The sequence below is a fragment of the Misgurnus anguillicaudatus genome, chromosome 20 (genome assembly GCF_027580225.2).
Source record: "Misgurnus anguillicaudatus chromosome 20, ASM2758022v2, whole genome shotgun sequence".
Taxonomy (NCBI): Eukaryota; Metazoa; Chordata; class Actinopteri; order Cypriniformes; family Cobitidae; genus Misgurnus; species Misgurnus anguillicaudatus.
Window position 1 is genome coordinate 10,513,056 of NC_073356.2, and position 21,221 is coordinate 10,534,276.

The 21,221-nt window shown below is 39.9% G+C and overlaps 1 protein-coding gene across 4 annotated transcripts in view; it reads right to left on the reverse strand.

The window, feature by feature from the left end:
• fam49al (family with sequence similarity 49 member A, like) overlaps positions 1 to 21,221 on the reverse strand; it is a 76,196-nt gene that overhangs the window by 35,690 nt on the left and 19,285 nt on the right. Inside the window, exon 1 of one of the 4 annotated variants that reach the window (XM_073858088.1) lies at positions 9,645 to 10,073. The exons of 2 other annotated variants lie outside the window; for them this stretch is intronic. The gene's annotated coding sequence lies outside the window, so the exon portion shown is untranslated. Of the gene's footprint in view, positions 1 to 9,644; positions 10,074 to 21,221 lie in introns of those variants that run through there. One more of the 4 variants, XM_073858092.1, reaches the window with a different exon arrangement.

Sequence of the window (21,221 nt, forward strand, 5' to 3'; positions counted from 1 at the left end):
GGAAAGAGTTAAATTAAGAATTTTTAGAGATTTTTACTGAAAACAAGACAAAAATACTAAGACATTTTTTTCTTGAAATTCATTTTTGGCAGTATACCTCAAATTATTTAATGTGTTATATAGATCTTAATAAATCTAAGAAAACTGCATTTGTGTGACTGTTTGGAAGTTTCACAATACATTGCAATAAACAAATCCATGCTTGTATCAAGTATAAATCTGACACACTGCAAAATATGACTTTCTTACTAAGTATTTTTGTCTTGTTTACATTCCAAATATCTTAAAATTCTTAAAACAAGATTAAAACAAGATGTATTTTTTATTAGCAAAAACATAAATGTAGTGAATTTGTGCTTAAAACAAGCAAAAAAAAAAATCTGCCAATGGGGTAAGAAAAAACTTTTTTCTTAAACACTAAATAAAAAAATGGCACAAATTCACTTAAATTGTAGATTTTTTTGTATAGACGGTTTCATTGGACGCACGTGATAGACGTCTGGATCCGAACTTTACTTCCGGTTTCGTTTTTTTAGTTGCTAAACTGATCTCTTGAACAAATGCCTTGTCAAAAATAACACGTTTTGGTGTCCTAGATCAGTGGTTTTCAAACTGGGGGCCAGGGCCCCCAGGGGGGCCGCTAGATGGTGCCAGGGGGGCCCCAGTTTTATGACATTTTATGTAATACATTAATTTATCATGAACTCTGTGCAATTAAACCTAAAAAAATAAGGCTACTAACCAAAAGCACTACTTTTTTGTATAATTTAATGGTTTTTTATTAAAATGTTGAGTTTTAGAACAGTTTTTTGTCACAAATTTTCTTCGGGGGGCCGCGAAGGAATGCACCGTGCACAAGGGGGGCCGCACACTAAAAAAGTTTGGGAACCACTGTCCTAGGTAATCTATCTGTTGTTTTTTTGCTTGTTAAATAAATAAACTACGTTTAAAGTACTTTGTTGTTATTTATTATTAGCGGAGTTTACTGGAAGTTACGTGCGGACCGCGACAGCCGCTTGTTTATGTTGTTACTGCTGAAACCGTCTATAAAAACAAGACTTCTTTTCTTAGGTCATTTTGTACATCAAAAAAAAAAACATCTTTATTTAAAAGGACACTTCTGCCTAGAAAATTGCAACTTTTAATTTTCCGTCGGTCTTAGTACACAATGTAACTACAGAAGAGTCAAGTTTTAAATAGGAAAAATATCTATTTTTTAGCGTGATGCTAATGGTCTAAACAGATTCAATGGATTATGCTAAGCTATGCTAAAAGTGGTAACACCAGACCCGGAGATCAGCTGAATGGATTCAAAAACGGTAAAAATCAAATGTTTAACTCTAGGAGAGCTGGAAAATGAGCAAATTTAAAAAGTGTCCCTTTTAGAATTTTTTGATATTTGTACTGAAAACAAGACAAAAATACTAGATAAGAGAGTCATTTTTTGTAGTGAAGTTGAAGCAAGAAATAATATGCCAATGATGTTAGAAAAAAAAAACTTCTTTGAAAACAATTGTTTAACCATTCACATCTAAGCATTTGGTAGATCATTTTATCTTAGGCAACTTCGGGTACAACAAGGTACATATTTAATCAGTATGTGTGTTCCTGAAGATTGAACCCACAACATTTTGCAATGCTAACAGAATGATCTACCACTGAGCTATACAAGTACACTTTAATTTTTGTAAAGGGCACCTATTATGCAAAATCTACTTTTACAAAGTGTTTGAACATAAATGTGTGTTGGCAGTCTGTGAACACAACAAACCCTACAATTGATCCACCCCAAAAATCCACCCTCTCCTTCTTTTGTAATCCCAATTAAACCAAAGCAGCCTCATTAGACATGCTGTTTTAATTATGTTCTTAATGTGATGTCACACTGATAAAGCCTCGCCCACAGCCACTGACTGACAGTCCTGCATTACCATAGTTTCCGCCCTTAGCGAGTTGTACGTTGTCCACCGTATCTCAAAGTAAGATACTATTGTTTGTGTTCACAGGAATCAGATTTATTTTAACTAAAAGCACTCACTGTCTCTTTCGGCAAGGGAGTGAAGAGCAGTAGCTCATTTGCACTTAAAGGTGCAAACTGTCATGATCCTGTTAGCCCTGTATGTCTTTTTATGTGTTTCAGGTGACAGGGTCATGGCAGCCCTCACTGTTGTCTTGTTTGTGTAGAGTCACGTGGCCTGTGTTTATATTTTGTGTACCTCGTGCTCTCCTGTCTTAAGTCTTGACCCCGCCTTCTTGTTAATTGTTCATTATTAGTTTATGCCCTTCACCTGTGTGTCCTCGTTCCCTACACTGTCAAAAAAAGGTTTAAAACGGTACCTTTTTTGTCACTGGGGTGGTACCCTTAAAGGTTCATTTTTGTACTTTAATGGGTATACAACACATTGAAATGTTGTACATTTTGGGGTACAATATTATACCTTATGCACCTATTTTGTACCTTTAAAGGTACAGTTAAATGTTTTGTGCTACTAACATTTATCTGGTACAAAATTGATCCTTTGAGGGTACCACCTGACAGAAAAGGTACAGTTTTAAACCTTTTTTTCTGACAGTGTAGTTTAGTTCTCCCCTATTTAATGCCATTGATGTCTTGTGCCGGATCGTTGTGACGCCATTGTGTGAGTCTTGTCGTGTCTTACCATGTTATGTTTGATTATTGTTATTGTTTGCCCCCTCAAGGTAGTTTTTGTTACAAAATAAAAGTCTTTTGTTTAAGAGCTGTCTGCAATTGGGTTCTGTCCCCCACCTTACTGTACATGACAACAGACATCCAAATAGAGGCACTTTGGACATGCTATAATAAATAATCTGTGGGGTATTTTAAGCTGAAACTTAAGACATATTAGGCACACCGAGATTTATATCACATCTTGTTAAAATTGGTGTAATAGATGTCCTTTAAAATAATTGTTCTTATTTTAAGAATGTTTGTATATTTCAGTGGAAAACAAGATCTGTGCATGCATGTTTTGTGTGTTAGCTTTTCTCATTTAATCATTTTCTCAGTCTTTTTCTCAGTCTTTTACACTACAATATATCTGCATGCTGGGTTTCAAATGTAGTTACCTTTGCAAAAGCTCTCTATTTCTCAGAAGCAGTTATGCACCAATCATATAGTCCATGATGCAAAAGCTTGCAAATCTGCTTTTAAATCTATACCTTTCACATGTCTACTCTTTTGAAATAGGGCAGCAACACTAAAGGGTCATGAAACCCCACTGTTTCAGCTCCAGCATACATCACTATCACTTTGAAAAATGCAGCTTAAATGGGCGTGGATGCTGTAAGAAGAACGGCGAGGAGTGGGCGGGGCACCTGATAGAATAAGCTAGTTTAACAAATATTATGATTTACTAAGAATAGCAGTAGGACAGAAATAATTAAACTGAATATAATATTTCATTTAAACAAAGGTCAAGTAAAACTGTTATAGTTGAAATAATAGTGTGTTTGAAGATAGAAAAGTCCTGAGGACAGTAACTCAGGACAAAGTCAAAGTCCACCGCCTCCCGTAGCTTTTCTGAGCAAATTCAAAGTTGATGGTGAGTCTAGTCCTGACACCATCGTGGGGAATATCATCCAACATATTTACAGAGTCTGCATCATGGCGCACTCACATTTACTTTACTATACAAAACTGTATCCAAGTGTGATTGTCCTGAGCCCGAGTCCCCCCTGCCCCGGCTGACCTGGGCGCATGGAGCAAATGCACGCACGCACACACACACACAAAATCCAAACTCTTTGCATTGGATAAGAACACATAAATAATAATGAGACACCAACGCATCATGATGTACTACAGTGCTTTGCCACGTCACAGCCCGTGATGTTGACACGATATGGAGTTTAAACCTGGAAGATAAAAATATCACAAAAAATTTACTAGTTTAGTGAAGCCAAAACGTCTCGATCGCCCCCCAGTGACTGGTCCCAGTATAGGTCATAAACTCCGCCTCCCCCATGTTATTCAATGGCACTTGAGACCAACTAAACAATTTAATTACACTTTAATTATCTTTTTTCCGAAGCTGGTTTCTGTCATTTACTGTAGTTTTTATCACGCTGATGTAAATTCAAGTGTTTGTTTTTAAAATAAGTTTGTTTTTAGTTAGTTATTTAATGCTATTAAAACGGTGGTGTCACGTCATGATTGACAGCTGTGATATGTGCATACTGCGAGGGCGGGGCCTTGATTTCGTGGCTTTACTTCCTTCTCACTACTGCGCAGGACTGGTCCCGAAAAAAACGCTACTGCTCAGACTTAAGACCCAAGATGTCAGCGCCGTATCGGGACACTGGCGGCTTCACTTTTCACCAATGGAAGAGAGCGAACGGCCGTCGTCCATCTTTTTTTACAGTCTATGGGTTTCATAATGTTAACTCTATTAATATCTAAAAAAAGTGTTGGTTAGTGTTTTTATGACGCTTTAAGTTCCTATAAAGCCTACTACATATTGGGGTGCCAGACTATCTCATATATATATAGTATATACTAGCACGTCACCCACCGCCTTAGAGGAAATCAAATCATGTTCACAGGTCACTGTAAACTTATTCAAGCTCTGTTAAAACTTCCTCTAACAGCTCTTGTAAAATTTTTAATAACTCAAATTTATTTATATGTGATGGACTGAAGCTGAAGCAGTCCAAGAGCAAATGGAGTTTAATTTGTTTGAAGGATTTGTGCCAAAATTAACTTGAATTGTGATCTTGAGAATAGTAAAATCAATCATCAATTCTAGAGATAATTTCCTAGTTTTGTACTACAATAACAGAGAAGCAAAGCTACTGTATATATGGATGAAATATTTAAAATTAATTATAAGTATTTAAGAAAGTCGGATAAAGAGCCCGACCTGGCCATATTTGAGCTTTCTTTTGAAACTTCATTAATATGACACATAATCCATCTGTACATTTTGTTATATTGTTCTTGTAAGTCATCAAAATGTATGTGCAGAGCAACCAGATGGGATCAGACAGGAAAACAAACCCTGATAATGAAAGCCCTGATAATGTTAAAACCCAGAGTGCATTTCCACTTCTGAACGACTCTGTAATTCCTGATCTTTTATTTTTTTGAACCAAGGTTGGTGGTAGAGACATTTACAATCCACTTTTTTAATTTCAAAACTAAATGATGTGAGGAGAATTGGGAAGGCAATTGAGGTTATAAATCGAGTTAGATTTGATTTATTGGCATTATTAACTTGTTTAACATGAAGGTTCATTCAGGTTTTACAGTTAATCTATTAGGCCTTTCATAAAGCATATCAGTGTCCCCATGGAGATGAATGACACCAATATGAATCTGTATTCTCTCTTAAGCACAGATTCCCTACCAATGTGTGACTAGTTAGCATGAAATAAGTAGCACCGTTACCATATCAGTTTAGGGCCAACAGCTGTCTTTTTCCTTGACTACAATCAGCCATTGTCATGTATTCTTTCGCAATACTTTTATTTGTGACATTGCCTCATTTTGTCTTGTTTGTTAGCTGTAATGTCACAATTCAGGACAGTCACTTGCGACAGGCCTGGGACTGTGGGCTTTCTTTTGTTTTGATCGGCACTGTCAACATAACAAGGCATCTTTTTATCTTTCACACTGGTCACATGACATTTACACACCTGACAAAACTCCAAAGATGGCATCACGCAGATCACACATCACTTTTAGGGGTCCTTCGGCAGCAAAGCATCCCCACTGAGATGAATGGGAATGCTAACAGCTAGCTCCAGGTACTATAGACGTCTTTACTCTTCATACACTTTAAAAATATTGGGTTGGTTTAACCCGTGGTTGGGTAAATATTGGACAGAACTAACTGGTGAGTTAAAGAAACTTATGATGGGTTCTATTTACCCAACCATGGATTAAAACAACCCAGTATTAAGTTTATTTATAACTAGGGATGCACCGATGTATCTACTTATAATTAATATCTGCAGATAAAATCAACTTATTTTTGAATTGGGAAACAATGACATAATAATTTAAAAACCTTTTCTGTATCGGTAGGTGTCATTCTAAGTAATCGAATATTGGAATCGCCACACAAATTTGGATATCAGTGCATCGCTATTTATAACGCAAATGTTGGTTCTGTCCAATATTTACCCAATCATGAAATAAACCAAACCAAATCTGATAGACAGGCAATAATGCATGTAGGGTCAAGCTGTGATGATGTCAGCTGAACCTTGTCTCAAGGTTAGCAAAGATGTTTCAGCCACTCCTAATGCTGGGTTCACACCAAACGCGAATACAGCGGATGGCGGGAATTATTTCAATGTTAAAGGGGCAATAAGTAAGATTTACCCCCATCTAGCGGTGAAACTGTATTTTGCATTCAAACGAACAGTGCTCTCTATCGCCTCGCATTTCCAAATGCGTGTTGCAACTACGGTAGCCGTTATGTAATCGTTGATCTCCTTGTCCATTGCAGCTGGTTCACGTGTTCTGAATGCAAACGCGTTGGTAGGCTAGTGCTTTTTGTCCCTCTCTGCTATTATAGTTTATCAATACGGCGGAGCGACATGGAAGCCTCCTCGGACTTACCCGTTCAATGTAAGTAAAGAGAAGAAATTCTAAGCTTACAAAGAAAAGTCAGATCACTGGCAGAGGTCATTTGACACCAACCAGGACATATTTATGAATAAAGACATTGATTTTGATTAATAAAACACTTAAAATCATACTTACTGTTCCTTTAAATCAATGTAAAAACATGTTTACGCGCGCCTGAAGGTCTCGCGGCGCGAATGAGGCGTTTAGCGCGGTGCGAATTAGGCGTTTAGCGCGGCACGAATTAGGCGTTTAGCTGAAAGTTGAAAAATCTGAACTTTGGCTGAAAATCGCACTGAGTTAACCAATCAGGAGCTTGCTCCTTGATTACAGGAAGCGAGCGCAGTCGCAGAAGCCCCTCCCATGACTAGAATTTCACGTGCGGCTTTCACACGCCAATGAAGCGAGTAAACTCAAAATGTTCAAGCGTGCAACTACGCGCGAATAGCGTGTTTTTGCCGCCTCTACTGCGTTTGGTGTGAATCCAGCATAAGTCCCATCTGATTTACACGCTCAGTGACTGTCCAGCTACGGGCCCCTTCACTGACCCACTTACACCAAACTTGCTTTGTGTTTGAATGTGGGTGTTTAAATGTTTGCAATCGACACAGTGCAAAATTAGTAGGGTAAAGCAAAAGCTAAATATGGAGAATGCTGTGTCTGAAACTCTTCACTTTTCCCTTTATACCGAATGACATTTGAGACCACTATATGGAAAGAAGTGAACAAAAATGAGTGACCGATTTCGAACACTGACGTAAATATCATATTTGGATTCTTGTGCTGTGAAACGGTAGTTTTTTTTCTTGTCATGTTTATTTACTATTATGTGTATTTATTATATTTAATCAAAATATGTATTATATTTAAAATATAAGTTACTGTCCATTACGTTTATTTAAAGGGGCCACTTTTTTAAGATGTCAAATAAATCTTTGGTATCCCCAGAGCACATATGTGAAGTTTTAGCTCAAAATACCATATATATAATTTATTATAGCATGTTAAATTTGCCACTTTGTAGGTGTGTGCAAAAATAGGCAATTTTGGTTGTGTCCTTTAAAATGCAAATGAGCTGTTGAAATTCAAACACTGATCACAATGATGGTGGTTTGTTGCAATTAAAACTCAATTGTGCTTTTCTCTGCACTAAATGGCAGTGCTGTGGTTGGATAGTGCAGATTAAGGCGGTATTATTATAATAAGAGCTCCTTATGACATCATTTTCTAGGTTGATAGAAGCACTTGGGACCCAATCATCAAAATAACTGTCAATAAGAACACGTATGTCATGTATAAACATAAATGTGTGGTGTTAACTGTCATTAATTTCCAGCTTATTCCAGTCACGCGTTCATCTCACGTTGTATCACAGGAAATAGTGCATCAAATGTACACTCAAAATCAGAGTGCATTATGGGTAAAAAAGCCGTTCACTCAGGTTTCGGACAACCCTACAAAATGGCAGACGGCTAATATAGTGCACTATATAGGAGATAGGGAGCGTTTTTGGACACAGCGAAAGATCTGATAGTTTTTAGATGAAATCGTGAATGCAACAAAGGATTGCATCTCACTGGCTCTAAAGCGTTAATGTTATAAAAGATAAGCGAATGAGAGGTTTGGAGCAGAGATAAAGTGCAGACAGTCACATATTGAGAGGAAGATAGAAGCGAAATGTGAAACACAGACAGGCATGTTTCCATGGGCGAACGGGAAAGATTTGGGGTGGTGAGGAACCTGCATCATTGGCTGCAGCCAATCAGAGGCCTCCTATAAAATGTTCAAAGGGAGTGTCCTAGCAACAGACAAGTAAATACATTTTCAGGCTCAGATTGACCATTACAGTTAATAGGTGTGATTTTCATTATATGAGGGGAAAATCACGCCTATTAAGAGTAATGTTAAAGGTATCTTGATGTATATGCAGTGCTGACACAAACGAATGTCATTCTTATTGCATCTTATATCTGATTTCATAAAATATAATTCTAGACTTTTTTGAGTGTGTGATAAATGATGGTAGCCATACAATGCAATTCTACACTTGCATGTACTGAATTTATGCACACATTGGATTTAGTGTTGAATACAATCTTGTACTGTGAATCTTCCATACATATAATAAACAACGTTTTTGCGCAGTTACTACCCATGAAAGATACCACCCGTGCAAATTCATTCACCAGAAAATCACAGATTATGTTGCCGCCCAAAGTGTTTTGTTTGGACACGCAAGTGGTCTTTCAACACATCTGTATCTTTCTCTCAGGCACAGACACGGTACACAGACAGTAGACACGTATGACCAGACTCATATATTCGGGTTCATTCATACATCTGCCTCTTTCCCCCCTCAGGTGTGAATTACCTCTCGCATGTCCCCTTGTATACGAGAGCGAGCGCTGAATAAAAAAGGAGTGGTTCATCTCTCCATTCAACCTTTCATTCATTTTTCTCGGTTATGAATTGAAACACAATGCCTTGCGTTCATCTATCATCACATGCAGCCCTGTGTGGTTTATTGCTTACAGCGAATGCCTCTGCAAATGTCACCTGGGAATAAAATGCCATTTCTTTACAGATAGCATCAAGCTATTCTTCCCCGAACGGGAAATACAGAGTTTTCCCTGCACCTTGCTCTTAGTTAATGTAAAAGGTTGTCTATTGATTTTCCTATCGGCTGTGTTAATGAGTCTTACCGATGCAAAAAAAGTTGCCGGTCTGTTTCACAGCGCATGCATGTGTAACGCAACTGGATAATGCAGATTCTTACGAGGCGTGAGCGTTTCCGTCTGTCATGTATACGGTGTCATGTGCTGCAGTGAAAGAGGACGAGCCCCAGCTGACCGCTCTCAGGGTTGGAAAACTAGAACATCCGTCTCTCTCCTTCCCCTTCATCCAAGCGTAAGAAAGACCGTTGGATGCCGGTGCAGCATCGCTTGCTGCATGTCTACCGTTACTATTTTATCCAATGACTGAGACATCGAACAATGAAATAAACACGGAGAGACAAAACAGACAGGTAGGGAGGCAGAGTGTTCCCGCTTACCGGCTTGATGTGTTTCAGGCAGACCACAGCAATCCGGCTCTTCCGCAGGCAAAAGGAGGAGGATGAGAAAGGATGGAGGGAATAAAATAAAAGAATGAAAAGAAAAAGAGCAGGGGGCCCTCTTGAGGATCTAAAGAATGAAAGAAATGGGTGAGAATCGAGCCTTTTATCCCAGGGAGCTGAGTTTGTGGGTTTCCCTAAATGCACGGCTAGAGTCTGCTTAAACCACAACCTCACGCTGTGTGTGTGTGTCTCTCGCTCGCTCTCTCTCCCCCTCCCTCTCTTACTCGCTCGCTCGCTTTCGTTTGCGTCCGGGCACCAAATGGACTCTCTCACTGTCTCTCTGCTTTCAAGACAGTGTCTGCCTAGCAGCTGCTCATCTATGAGAAGTAGAACGCTCACTCTATCTCTCTACAGTATATCGCTCACTGTCTCTCTATCTCTCTCGTCCGTCTTCTCACAAAGACCCCCACTTGCCTATCCCCCTTTACACCCCTTCCCCCCTTACTAACAACTGACATCTCTTTTGAGGGGGTTGAGCTTGTGAGTGAACAGTTATCACAAGCTGTTTGTTTGTTTGTGTGCACATGGGTGGGAGTACGTAGCCGCTTTTCCTCCAGCAGGTGTGTATGTGTTCGGGTTTGGTGGGTGACATCGCCGGAGACCCTCCAAGAAGGACCTGGGTCGGTGATGAGTTGCCGTGGTGATGGTGAAATGAGCCATGTCTAAGTGGCACAGAATGGCTATTGTCTGCTCGCTCCCTGACTCGTTTTGAGCCCACCATTAACGTTTAGGTGAAGACATGAGATGGAGTCTAGCATGGCACCCTGGACCACAAATCGATGCGTTGAAATTGGTATGAAGATGCATTGGATGTAAAATACAATATCTCAGCAAAACAGGACAATGCAGTAGCCAAAGTCCTTAGTATTTGCTTTGAACATCATAAAGATTTAGAGTTTTGCATATAAACACAATAATGTGTATCAATTAATTTGAATATGTAAATGAAGAAGGTGGCAACATAAATTCTGTTTATTTGTCAATAACATTCTGTGGTTGTCAACTTTAGTTTTATTTCCTGTGTTGGTGTAGTAGGAAATCAGACAGGAAGTTAGGGCAAGACATATTAAACGCCCAATGTTTAACTCACCAAAAGCCTTACCAGCAAGCAACAGCCGTCATTTCACCGTCTAGGTTAAAGGAATACTAATTTAGTCACTCCCATGTCGTCCAAAATGTTTATGTCTTTCTTTGTTCAGTCGTGAAGAAATTAGGTTTTTTGAGGAAAACATTCCATATAGTAGACTTTACTGGACCTCAACAGTTGGCAGTTTCAGTGCAGCTTTAAAGGGCTATAAGCGATCCCAACCGAGGCATAAGGGTCTTATCTAGTGAAACAATTTTCATTTTTGCAAAAAAAATAAGTATTTTTTAACAACAACTTCTCGTCTTGCACTAGTTGTGTGATGCGCCAGTGTGACCTTACGTATTACGTAATCACGCCAAAAGGTCATGCATGATGTATGCGAAACTACCGCTCCAGTATTTCCAAGTGTCAGGGTTCCCACACCCTAGTTAACTTCAAATTCAAAAACTTTCCAGGTCCAAAACAGTCAAATTCAAGGACTAAATGTGGGGACACATTTCAAGTGAGAACAAGGTTACATTGTGTTACCTTTAAAGAAACATTGTTACAGTTCCCTTTCGAGGGAACATGCGCTGCGTCACTGCGGTGACACTTTGGGGACGCCTCCAGGGGTAAGTGAGTCTGAATGTGTTTATCAAATTCAACCAATGGTGAAGCTTAACGACGAAGACAGGGTGATGTGGGAGCCAGGAAGTATATTGCTATCTGAAATATGGCCAAAGACGACGTTACAGGGATGCAGGAAGTATGGCAAGGGAGACGCAGTGTCTCGTTCCCTTCTCAGGGAAAAACAGTTACATACATAACCTGAGACATTTTTATTTGTCAAACACAACTATGCAAAAAGCATTTTGGTATGAATCAACATTCACATACAGAAGAAATAGACATTTAAAGTGAACAGTTTAGCATGTGTGTTTAGAAGGTCTAGTATTTTTATGATATTATCCTACACTACACAGAGAATAATATGGATTTTTTTCCCGAAAACTTCTTGCATAAAATAGATTCAAGCACTTTCAATGACCTTTTTTCTATACAAATATGATACGGTCAACCCCTCAGTGCTACAATAATTACTATAATTATCTCTAAGTGCACTACAGTGGGTAAAATCATATCTCAGTGACCGTGTCCAGTGCGTAAAAGTCGAAAACAAGATATCAACATCTAAGGCTAATGACATGGGTGTTCCACAAGGCTTTGTTCTTGGGCCATTGCTGTTCGCGCTTTATATAAATGATCTTTCTTCGGTGTGAGGTGAACATACACATGTACGTGGATGACACTGTAGTTTATGTGCATGGAAGTGATGGGATCAGTGTAGCTATTTGTCCAACAGGCATTATGATGTGTTTGGTTTAATTTAATGATTTCTTCTATTTCATTTATTTATATGGTTAGACGTCTAATAATTTTCACTGACAGCCCAAATTTTGTCTTGTTTTAACCTAGACATTAAGGCTGTGTTTGGACGGCTATTAGATGTGTTATACACACAATGCTTGCCAGATTTTCTTTGGATTTTTTCCAACATATGAACAATAAACATTCACAATCTAAATCCATTTGGATTAAAAATGCATATAAAATGTGAAACTGTGTCGTGTAAGCTTCGAATAAATAATGTTATTGTTATTGTTCATTGTGGCACTTAATATAGTTATTGTTAATATTGTTTATTGTTATAGTTTTTGTGCTTTGGTGTGAATATAAGCCTTAACACTGTACATATATGTGTACAGTACACCTTTAAAATAAAAGGGGCTTAAAAGGTTTTCATAAGAGCCTTTCACACCGCTTCATTTGGGTTCTAATTTAATGGAATAAGAACTGGGGTGATTTCCTGAGAACAAAATATTAACAAAATATAATTCCCCAGTACCATTTCCCCGGTTGCATTCGCACCGCCAGTCGGGACTCTGAAGTGGCGCACTCAGTGACATACCATTCGTACTGATGGCTGATCTGAAATCAGCACAAATGGCATCAGAAATCAAACAATAAGCTTTTTACTCTATAATACACATTTGCAGATCCTGTCGCCATATCATCATGTAAATTTTCCCAGTGTTACACACAGTTGATAAAGACTACACGCATCAGTTGGAGTGCAAATAATATGAACGTGGTGTCATTTTACACACAAGACTCTAATGCAGGGGTGCCCAATCCTGCTCCTGACGATTGACTGTCCTGCAAACCCTACTGAAAAATCCAGCTAAGACCAGCATAAGCTGGTGAGCTGGTTTTAGCTGGTCTCCAGCTTGGTTTTAGTTGGTTTTGCTGGTGTAGGAAGCCGATTTTGCTGGTGTAGCAAGCTGGTCACATTTTAAGCTGGTCTAGCTGGACTTTGCTGGTCAGGCTGGAATACCAGCTGGCCCACCAGCGTGACCAGCTTTGTCAGGCTGGGAGGACCAGCGTAAACCACCTTGAACCAGCTACCAGCTTATGCTGGTTTTGGCTGGATTTTTCAGTAGGGAAGTTCAACTCCAAATCAAAAACACCTGAAGCAGCTAATCAAGGTCTTTGGGATCAATCGAAGGCAGGGGTGTTTGATTAAAGCTGGACCTGATTTCTGCAGGATAGTCGATCGCCAGGAGCACGACCGGGCACCCCCGCAATTGATCATGTACTATAGCAAATGCATGAGATATACCACCGCATAGATATCACTTAGTTGAAAAATTATGACAGATGATTGCTTTATGTAAACAATGGAGGATATACCAATATTTCTTCTATAATGTTTGGGCTAAAAGTGCACATGGATGCTATTGTAAACACATGGATGAGCAGCACAAGCCCGTCTGGATTTATAATTAATAATAATAAGGTATGTGCTTTTAGGCCTAATGAAACTCAGTATTACTGATGATAGCAAGAGTAACTTGAAATAACACTCGGATTGGTCGGAAGTGTGTTGTTGTTGTTGCGCTTTTGGCCAATAAACATACACTTCTGTCACAAATAGTTTGCGTTGTGCTCATTAGACCCAACACTGAAGCAAAAATGACAGTACCAGTACTAAAATCGTCACAGTTCCTGTGGTCCGAACACACCACAAAGTGGGCAGTCCCACAAATAGTTTGGGTACTATGAAAAGGTTCCCACGGTGCGAAAGACCCTATTGAAGAACCATATTTGGTTTCCCTTTAAGTCAAAATAAAAATAAAAATTTCTTCCATACCTTTTTATATAATAAATAAACTTTTTTCACTACAAAGAAGCTTTTTTGTGTCAGATGTTTAAGGTTCTTTATGGAACCAAAAATGGTTCTTTTATTGCAGTGCTTCCCAATCCTGGTCCTCACGTACCCCATCCCAGAACATTTTAGATGTCTCCTTATTTAAAACACCTGATTCAGCTCATTAGCCTTCCAGAATTGTTTACAGTGGTGCCCCTAACCATAGATATGTACACTAGATGTCGCCTTGGCTAGGGCTGTTCATTGGAACGAATGCGTCAAATAGAGCCGCCATCTTGAAACGGGAGCCCTGCATCAGCGTCATTGTCGGCAACGGAAATAAAATCACCATAACTCATTATGAATGCGATTTTCTTGGTTTTCTTTTAGTTCGTTTCAACAATCAGACATGTATTTAGTATTGAGTCCAGAAAAAATACAATTTTGAATTATGAAAATCTACTTTTTCTAACTATAATGCATAGTGCTAGTAAGCCTAACATCCAAACGCAGCACAAAAGTCCGGCATTGTACATGAATTCGAAGTACAGGTGGAAATAGCAGCGTTACCTAGCTACTTCTTATGACATGACCCCTGTTCTAAGATGGAGGAGGTTGTGACGCATGCTTAGAACCCCAAGGCGACATCTAATATATATATCTATGCCCCCTAACAAGCAGATGAGTTAAATCGAGTGTTTTTAATAAGGAGACATCTAAAACATTTTGGGACAGGGCACTCGAGGACCAGGATGGGGAAACACTGTTTTATGGCATCGTGAAGCACCTTTATTTTTATAACGTAAGACTAAAAGCCACAAACACTATTAAACAGATTAGTCAGTGTATTTTCAGAAAAAATAATCTCCTGGTTTGTTTAAAGACAGTCTTTGATTTTTTTTAGTAAGTTTCTCTTTAACAAAGTTTCTCTAAATCAAAATGAGTCTGTAGGGAGCCTGCAGTGTATTATTGAGACGTCAGTAGGTGAATCATACTTGGTGGAAAGTACATGAAATGTTTTGTCGAAAGCGAGAAAAACAAGACAGTGAGTAGAGAGACCGAAAAATAGAAGTGTGTGTACATGTCAGCGTGAAAATGCTTTTAGACCTGCGTACCCCCCGCGCGGTCCGTTGCCACTGTTGTGGTGGTGCATTAGAGAGAATCAGACAAATGTATATCTAATTATAGACAGAAGCTTTCCTGTCGGCCCGCTGTGCTCAATAAGAGGATCTGCACTGTGAGGTTCCACTTTCAGACTGACACATATAGTCTCTCTGTTAATGTGTCTAGTTACATTACTCTAGTCTGTATAAATGAATATTTTATTTCGGTTTTAATTCCTCTTTGTGGGAACTACTGTTTGAACCCATTACTGCAATTTTGCAGTGACATCAATCTTTGATATTGTTTGAGTCCTTCATGCTTTTATTATTTGTTTAAATACTGATGCCTGTCTTAGTAAAGCACCTCCAATGAAAGTATGAAGTGGCATGACTGACAGCCACCGCTGCGACAAATCAGCAGAGCTCCTTCGTGCTGATGTCATAAACAGATGTGCTTATTGCTAGGTGACAGAGATCTGGTGAGGTGGTGTGGAGTCTTACTGTGACATTAAAAAAAAACAAGAGGTAAGATTGTACCGGACAATTTCCTGAACAGTATGACCGTACATATCTTTGTTCTTTTTTTACGGTTTTGCGTCATAGTCTTGGTTTTGGAGGTGAGATTAAAGTGACTACGGATGGGAAATGAGAAATTGGCTTTTATAGAAAGCCTCTTGTGCCCGTAGTCACATAATATTCTTATCCCAAAAAGTGAAGAAAAATCACAAATATCATCTCAGTTGTTTCTCCTACACAGACAGATAAATTGTCATAAATGGTCCCAAGCTGGGACTGGGGCAGTGCAGTGCCCTTTAAAAATATCCTAATATGTCCATTTAGGTACAGATGTGCATATTTGGTATCAATATGTACCTCTGAGGTACTGAATGCTTTGAAGGATAGTTTAACCAAAAAATGAAAATTCTGTAATAATTTGTGCATTTCTGTATGAATTTCTCTTTCTGATGAACACAAAAGAAGATATTTTGATGAATGATGGTAAGCACACAACTGATTGTAGCCATTGACTTCCATCATATTTGTTTTTCCTACTATGGCAGTCAATGGTTACAATCAGCTGTGTGCTTACCATCATTTATCAAAATATCTTCTTTTGTGTTCATTCAAATTAAAACTCATACAGGTTTAGAGCAACATAAGAGGGAGTAAATGACAACAGAATTTTCATTTTTTGGGTGAACTATCCCTTTAAGGTGTGCTTTTCTTAAGGGTACTGCCCCAGTGACAGCTAGGGACCATTTTTCTGACATTGGCCCTGTCCCAAATGGCACACTCCGGACTTGTGGACTTTCTCAGAGTTCACACTTTGATGACATCTGTAGTGCAGACCTAAGGGACCCTTGACCTGAGTCTACAAGGGCACACCGGAGTCGTATTTTGGGACAGAGTCGAGTGTCACGCCGGAAATAGGAAGAGGAGTCGTCTGATTGCTCTTTCGCAAGGACTTCTGGGTTGGTAAAGTGCGCGAAGCCTGCTGCAGTGCAGAAGACTGCATCAAGGGTGCAAAGGGGGCGCTGATGCGCACACTTCGAAGCGTAAAAATGACAAATGGGACACCCTACAGACATGTAGACTTAGTGAGCACGCGCAATGTAAGTCCATGAGACCGAAAGTCCACATGAAGTGCGCCATTTGGGATAGGGCCATAGTGGATGAGATTTTAATGTCTGGAACTGTGCTACAGATTTGCCAGCTGCAACCAAAAGTCAACCAAAACGAACTTCCAAAGTTCATTGAATTTATTATAAAACCATATCTAATGTTCACCACCAGATATTAAATGTGTTCTGAGTTGTGACACAATGTGTTATTGACCACCCAGCCAAATTTAAATGATTAAAAAATGCTAAATAAATAAAATAAGTTGGAAATCTTGGAAAAACAGGCAGCATTCTCTGCTCTCAAAAACTGGGGGGCATGTCCGCTGTCTGTGCTGAAACCACAGTCACTTGCGTGAAAGCTTCTGTCTGTCTCTTAACTTACAAAAATACACTTCGCATGGACTTAAATTGCGTGTGCTCGCTTACGGTACATTCATACAGGATGGAACCGTTAACGCTTGACGGAAGGCTTGTCTGAAGCTTGGCCAACAGCCAATCACAGTGGCCGCAACACATGCTCTGGTCTTCCATAAACGTAATTGGCTGACTCTGCCTAGGTTATTTGCATAAGGCGATCTGATTGGCTGACGCACACGTTGCCGCTTGTAGAGTTGAGAAATATTCAAATTCTGCCGCGAGCAACGGCTCCACAATTCATTTCGGCAACGCGCTCATAAGTGCCCCCTTTGCACCCGGACCGCACTTTACCAACCCAGGAGTCCTTGCAAAAGAGCAATCAGACGAATCAGACAACGGATGGGAGGAGCTCACACTGATGGGCAACTTCTCCTCCTATATCCGGGGTGACACTCGAGTCTGTCCCAAAATACGACTCCGGTGCCCCCTCGTGGACTTGTGTCTAGGGTCCCTAAGGTCTGCACTACATGATGTCATCAAAGTGTGGACTCTGAGGAAGTCCACAAGTCTGGAGTGTGCCGTTTGGGACAGGGCCAACCTGAATGGGTGCTCACTATTATGTTAGGGGCAGGGCCATGCTTGCCTCATTGTGTCATCAAGCCACCATTTTAGCCCTGCCCAAATAATCCTGAACACAGAAATGTGGAAAAACCGTGTAACTTTACGATTCAGTACTACATATGGTATTTCACAGTCTTTGTTACATGTTTCAGCGAAACATTTCTAACATTTATAAGGGTCTCCCGGACATGGCTTATCCTAATCCCAGACAAAAATGTAAGTTTGAAAAACAGCTTGCACCAGTACTGTTTTATGTAAAACTGTCCTAATATAACTAAGGCCTAGTCCTGAATTAATCTAAAACCCGTATCTAAAAACCACCCCAATGTGTTTAGAAACAATTCTTTACATGAACTTTAAGATATTTATTCACACCCCTATTCCCCCCGCCCTTACTTTCACATTTCAATTTAAACTGCTTCCTACTAAACTCTATTATGACACAGACAACTCCATTTCGCTTGTCTCAGGAACATGACATAGTAATAAAAATGTCAACAGCGTGTTGTGTACGAGTAGAAACAAAAACTTTTATATTAAAATCCTTTAATGGCTTACAGTTCCTCTGAGGTTGACGACTCATTGCAATCTACCTATTTACTATTGCATCATGTATTCATTCTGTATTTCAAGCAACAGCTGCCATTATCAACACCCTCTCATTTAGGATGATATCCCTCTCTTCCACAGTTCAAAAATGAATCTGTCATTTGTGATCATTGATGGTAATGAATGCGGAGGTGCAACCTGCAATGTTTACATGCGTCAGGAGGATGTAATGCAGTCAGGTCTGTGAATGGATACAGTGAGTCATTCAAATGAGCATTTATTAGGGTCTGACCTTTTAATGAATCATAGGTGGATTCAATCCCAATGCTTTTCACCCCTCCAACACCCGTAACAATACACATAGCCAATGCAAGACGAATCCCTGCTGTAAACAACTTGAATCTATGTTGCTTTACTGGTCTTGGCTGGTTTACACTGGTCTAGGTGGTCTCCCCGAAAGGCCAAGCTGGTGTTGCAGCTGGGATTTTAACCTTATGGGTCAAACTGTTTTTTCTGACCTGTAACCAACCTATGTTGCTTTACTGGTTTTGGCTGGTTTATGATGGTCTACGTAGTATCGCATCCTTGCTAAACTGGTCTAGCTGCTGGTCTTTTAACCTGGCCTCATATATCAAATTATTTTTTGCTGGTCTGTAATCAGCCTATTTTGCTTTACTGATTTTGGCTGGTTTATTTTGGTCTAGGTAGTTTCCCATTATTGTCAAGCTGGTCTTGCTGCTGGCCTTTTAACAGGTCTAATAAATCAAACTGGTGTTTGCTGGCCTGTATCCAACCTATGTTGGTTTTCTGGTCTTAGTTGGTTTGCGGTGGTCTTGGTAATCTCTCATCCATGCCAAATTGGTCTAGCTGCTGGTCCGTTAACCTGGCCTCATAGATCAAACTGTTTTTTGGTTGTCTGTAACCAGCCTGTGTTAGTTTACTGGTCTTCGCTGGTTTACAGTGGTCAAGGTATTCTAACATCCTTGTCAAGCTGGTCTTGCTGCTGGACTTTTAAGTTGCGCTTATAGATCAAACTTATAGGTCTTGCTAGTCTCTCAGGTATGACAAACTGGTCTTAATGCTGGTCTTTTAACCTGGCTTCATAGATCAAACTATTTGTTGCTGGTCTGTAACCAACCTATGTTGCTTTACTGGTTTTGGCTGGTTTACGGTGGTCTACGTAGTCTCCCAGCCTTGCCAAGCTGGTCTAGTGGCTGATCTTTTAACCTGGCCTCATAGATCAAACTGTATTTTGCTAGCTTGTAATCAAGCTATGTTGTTTTATTGGTCTTAGCTGGTTTACAGTGGTCTAGGTAGTCTCCCATCCTTGCTAAGCTGGTCTAGCTGCTGGTCTTTTGACCTGGCCTCATAAATCAAACTGTTTTTGCTGATCTGTAACCAACCTATTTTGTTTTACTGGCTTTGGCTCGTTTACATTGGTCTACATAGTCTCACAGCCTTTCCAAGCTGGTCTAGCTGCTGGTCTTTTAACTTGGCCTCATAGGTCAAACTGTATTTTGGTTGTCTGTAACAAACCTATGCTGGTTTACTGGTCTTAGCCAGTTTACAGTGGTCTATGTAGTCTCCCATCATTGTCAAGCTGGTCTAGCTGCTGGTCTTCTAACCTGGCCTCATAGATCAAACTATTTTGCTGGTCTGTAACCAACCTATTTTGCTTTACTGGTTTTGGCTGGTTTACTTTGGTCTAGGTAGACTCCCATCATTGTCAAGCTGGTCTTGCTGCTGGGCTTTTAATCTGGCCTCATAGATCAAACTGTTTTTTGCTGGCATGTAACCAACCTATGTTGGTTTTCTGGTCTTTGTTGGTTTACAGTGGTCTAGGTAGTCTCCCAGCCTAGCCAAGTTGGTCTAGCTGCTGGGCCTTTAACCTGGCCTCATAGATCAAACTGTTTTTTGCTGGCATGTAACCAGCCTATGTTGGTTTTCTGGTCTTAGCTGGTTTACAGTGGTCTAGGTAGTCTCCCATCTCTGCCAAGCCTTTAGCTGGTCTAGTTGCTGGTCTTTTAACCTGGCCCCATAAATCAAAATGGTTTTTGGTGGTCTGCAGCTGATCTGCTAGTAGACTAGGGAAGAAAAAGATGTCAGCAGAAACACACTGACAGTTTTCCAGCTAAGTCTTAACGATCATGGTATTTCAATTATGCATTGGCAGTGGATTCAAGCTATACACTTTATCAGTATGTGTGCTTTGTGGGGATCAAAACCATGACCTTTGTGTTGCTAACCCAATGCTCTACAAACTGAACTACATCAACACTTTACATAAGAAAAGTTACAAATCAACCAACCATATTTGACGGATACAGGGCTTGATGACCTTCAATTCTTTTATATTGGCAACAAGGGTTTTATGATACCTCTCCACCTCTACTCATCTGATGTATTTCATCTCTGACGCCAGCTACAGCATGAGCGACACAAAGGAAAGTCTTTATAAAAACCCACTCAATGAACAGGACTGACGCCACATCTGTCTTAAAATAACCCTTAGAAACATGCTGCAACATGCTATCAACCCACAGAGAAATCCATGGGCATATTAATCACATGCTTCTGCATTCGTTCATCTCTCCTCAACCTATTTTGGTCCTTTTATTCAGTGGGACTGGCGTTATTCACACAATCTCCATCACCCCCTCCACCTCCCCTTACTCTTGTACCCCTGTAAAACATGAGCAGATAGTACGATCCAGCTACACTCTTGCTCATCCCTCTCGCTGCTCTCACTCTCTCCTTATAAGGGCAAAATGCATTGAGAAAGAGCGGGAGGAGGACCGTACCAGCTTTCAACACCAGGGAGGGGAAGCGTTGCTCTCTAAAGAGAGAGAGGTGGGGGGAATCGATGGTTCTGAAAGGACAGCGCCTTGATGTTCTCCATGAGAACAAATTGTACAGAGAACAAACATGAATTAAAGAAATAGCACAGACACTAATAGTTCAGCTGAATAGTCATGACTATAAACTTTT